The sequence below is a fragment of the Grammomys surdaster genome, unplaced genomic scaffold (assembly GCF_004785775.1).
Source record: "Grammomys surdaster isolate TR1022 unplaced genomic scaffold, NIH_TR_1.0 373, whole genome shotgun sequence".
Taxonomy (NCBI): Eukaryota; Metazoa; Chordata; class Mammalia; order Rodentia; family Muridae; genus Grammomys; species Grammomys surdaster.
Window position 1 is genome coordinate 74,659 of NW_021604792.1, and position 3,554 is coordinate 78,212.

The 3,554-nt window shown below is 43.4% G+C and overlaps 1 protein-coding gene across 2 annotated transcripts in view; it reads right to left on the reverse strand.

The window, feature by feature from the left end:
- LOC114632352 (solute carrier organic anion transporter family member 1B2-like) overlaps positions 1-489 on the reverse strand; it is a 63,108-nt gene extending 62,619 nt beyond the window's left edge. The window contains exon 1 of one of the 2 annotated variants that reach the window (XM_028780889.1): positions 411-489. The gene's annotated coding sequence lies outside the window, so the exon portion shown is untranslated. The remainder of the gene's footprint in view (positions 1-410) is intronic. The other variant, XM_028780890.1, reaches the window with a different exon arrangement.
- Positions 490-3,554: the final 3,065 nt, after the last annotated feature.

Sequence of the window (3,554 nt, forward strand, 5' to 3'; positions counted from 1 at the left end):
AGAGAGAGAGAGAGAGAGAGAGAGAGAGAGAGAGAGAGAGAGAGAGAGATTGGGAATCAGTTCTTCATTCTGTGTGGTTGGCAAAAACGCTTCTCCATAGTGAACATTAAGTAGATTATCCATGCCTCACTGTTCCAGACTAAAAGTTCAATATTTCTAAACAGAATTGGCAATTGGTTTTCAAACCCTATTTAAAATTATCTATTACTTGCTATAATTTCGACTGTGGAAACCTGAACCATGTCTGTTGCCTGAAGGGATTGGTAATGGGTTCTGAGGGCTACACAGAAGAGCCAAGACATACAACTTTATACCATTTCAGGCCAGGTACCATGAGCACTCCCATATATTTCCTCTGTATTGAGAAGAAACACTGAAGAAATGATCAAAATAGTAAAAAAGCATCTTACCTGGACTCAGGTTTCTACAGCAAGTGTGACATGTCCAACCTTTACCTGCTCTGAGAGTCCCATTTTAAAGCCTCTCAGCTTTTTTCAGTTATGTGATGATTAACTATCTCTTCAGGTCACTGTCCTACACAAATAGAAAAAAAAAGAAACAGAAGAAAAAGAAAGAAAGAAGCAAACAAAGATCTAGGTAGGTATTCAATTTGCTCCAGGCACCTTTGTTTTAAAGATAGTTTTTAAAACTTCTCAGAATGTATACATTATATTTTTATACACTGTATTATTCTAGTGCTAAAACAAGTTTTGATTTTAGAAGCAGCTTGAAGCTTTCATCCAATGGTCCTTGTTGCACATTAGTTTCTTTGAGAATACGAACACTACATATTACCCCCGGCACTTAAATCTCTTCTCAATGGAAAAGAACTCAGTGTGATTCTGAAAAAGAATCCAGGTCATTTCATGTCCAAAAGAAAATCGACACTTGCTTATAACCTGGGTAGAGTTCTTAAAAATATTTTTTTTAATTATAAAATTATTTTATCATAATGATCTCAAAAAATTAAAACACCACACAGTTCTATTAAGGAAACCTCTGAAATAACCACTGTACTTATTTTTTACAAAAGGATTATTTTTCATGATGATACAGTGTTGGCATGTTGGAAGGCCAATGGTTTTTACATTGATTTTAAATCCTGAGTCTCTATTTTAGGTGCTGATCAGATCTATGAGTTGGCTAGTAGACTCCAGAGGGTCTTAAATCATTCCATCTTTAATAGAAATGATTTGACAGTTTCCTTTCCCAGTTTATTTTATTTAGAGACTTCCACTTGCCCAATTGCTATAGCTAAGGCTTTGTCAAATATATTGAATAAGAGAAGGCAGAGTAGGGCTCTTTATCTTGTGACTGATTGTAGAGGAAACACTAGCAGTTTGATTCCATTTAACTTAATGTTGGCTCTAGTTTTCTGTCTTTAGCCTTTATTGTTCTGAGGCATACTTGATCTGCTGTGTCCCGCGCAATTATCTCACCAGCAAGAATGCACGCGGACACCAGGATCCTTCTGCAGCAATTCTTTATTACGATGTGAAGAGGAAGACCCCGGGCCCCGAAAAGGCACTGTTTATATACACCCTGGAGCGGCGTGTATATTTCTGGTTGGCTGATTGCTCAGGAGCGCATATTATGCCCCGGGATGGGCCGTGATTGGTCGTGCATTTTCCACTTGCACAATGGACAGCTTATCTATAAACTTGGGAGAGCACCGGATGCCAGCGCCATCTTATAACGGCGAATACTGTCACCGCTCACCACAGCTCTCCACATCTCCCCCTTTTTGTTTTAATAAGAATCACAGGCACTGGCCAATGCCCCGTGTCTTAGGCTAGCTGACATGAATCCATAACCAGCACCAATGAAAGGTGAGTTCCCTGTCTTAGGCAGCGAGGGTTGTGCACCCACACCTGGCATTCTCTGAATGTGCGCCCCAGGTTGTGGCCACTTGCAAGGCCCATCATGGGGTGGACTCACAGCTAGTGGTGTGCTTCTGGCTTATGGCGTCAACCTATTCCCGTCATTGGGACCAATGGCAGCTGGCCCGGAGGCGTAGTAGCATCTGTCAGCACAGTCTTCCCCACCCTACCAGGTGCAATGGACATAAGTCCTCTGGGTGCAAGGGCTAAGGGAGACAGAAAGAGATGCAAACACCCGTCCCTGTGCAATGGAGCCATCTCCCAGGGGTGCAAGGGCTGTTTGCCTCAATATTCAGGTACCAGAGCTACACAGACAAGGACCAGCCAGGCCAAGACCCCTCACCGACCCAGTGCAATGGGCTGATCCCTTGGGGTGCAATGGCTGAGGGATCTGCTTGCTGGCTCTTTCCTTAACACAGACAACCAGATTTCGGGAGATGAACCTTGTTCTAGGGCCACAAGTGCTTGGGCAATAACGACCTTGTCACGTTTTTGTTGAGCTCTGAGCTTGCAAAACAACCAGAATATTTACACTAATCCACAACACAGGGCTATACCAAACAGGCCTACTCCCACCCACTCTTTAAAGAAGGAGAAGACCAAAGAAATCCAGGAGGAGAGTCCTTCAGTCAGTGAAAGGTCCACACGCGTTGAGTTGATGGCCGCCACCGCTGCTCGCAACTTCTCGAGAAGTTCATCAAATCCTTCTGACCATTCTCCTGCTAGGTAACGAGACAATTGTCTGGACAAATTAGCTGCTCAAGTAAAGTTTTCATATTGAACACTAATAATACAGAGGGCTCCCAGATTTCTTTCACATCCCAATTGTGCCAGCTGAAAGAGAATATCTAACCTTTCTTCTACCAAGTCTAGGCACTGATTAACAATCATCAATCCGCCTTTCAATTGAGCACTCGGAGAAGTATGGAGGTTGACCACCTCTGTCACTGTAGCGGATAGCTGATTCAAGGTTGTACCTGTCTTGACCAAGGTTGCCATAGCAATCCCAGCAGCTGTAGCTGCAACTGCACTAATGGAAACTGCCGTTACAATAGCCACAGTTATCCCAAAATCTCTTTTTTGTCTGAATAATGATAGGGTAGAAGGGGTTTCAACAGGAACAGGGACCCATCGTGGCACCCTGGCAACCATGGCACGCTTAGCTTGTCCAACAGTCCAACACTGAGACATCATGCATGAATCATTGGTGCAGTTTTCAAATGAGGAATTTGAAAGAATAAACAGGAAGGGGGTAAAGACACACACTGGGGTAGGTGAAAATACCGTTTGATTTACAATAGTCTTGCTAACTCCAGTAATTAACTGAGTAGCATTTGTCAACCGAGGGGCCTGATCTGAACCCTGTTTCACCATAGTTCCATTAATAATTCCCGTAAAGGATGTCCTTCCTGCCACTCCGCCCTGGAGAAAAGCTAGGGAGTTGAGGTCAGTACAACTGCCATTAATCCCACAAAGTAGCCATTTGTGGAAGGGATTCATACCATGGCCCTGTAGAAAAGGGCCCTCTCTCATCACCACACTAGCTCCAGGATTCACCAACATATTGGGTGAAAAGGAAAAGGTTTCATTGGTATCTGCCCATTGTGTTACTCTGGATTGACAATCAGACCAGGGCAGAACAACTCCCTCATCTTCTTGACTACAAAAAGGGGA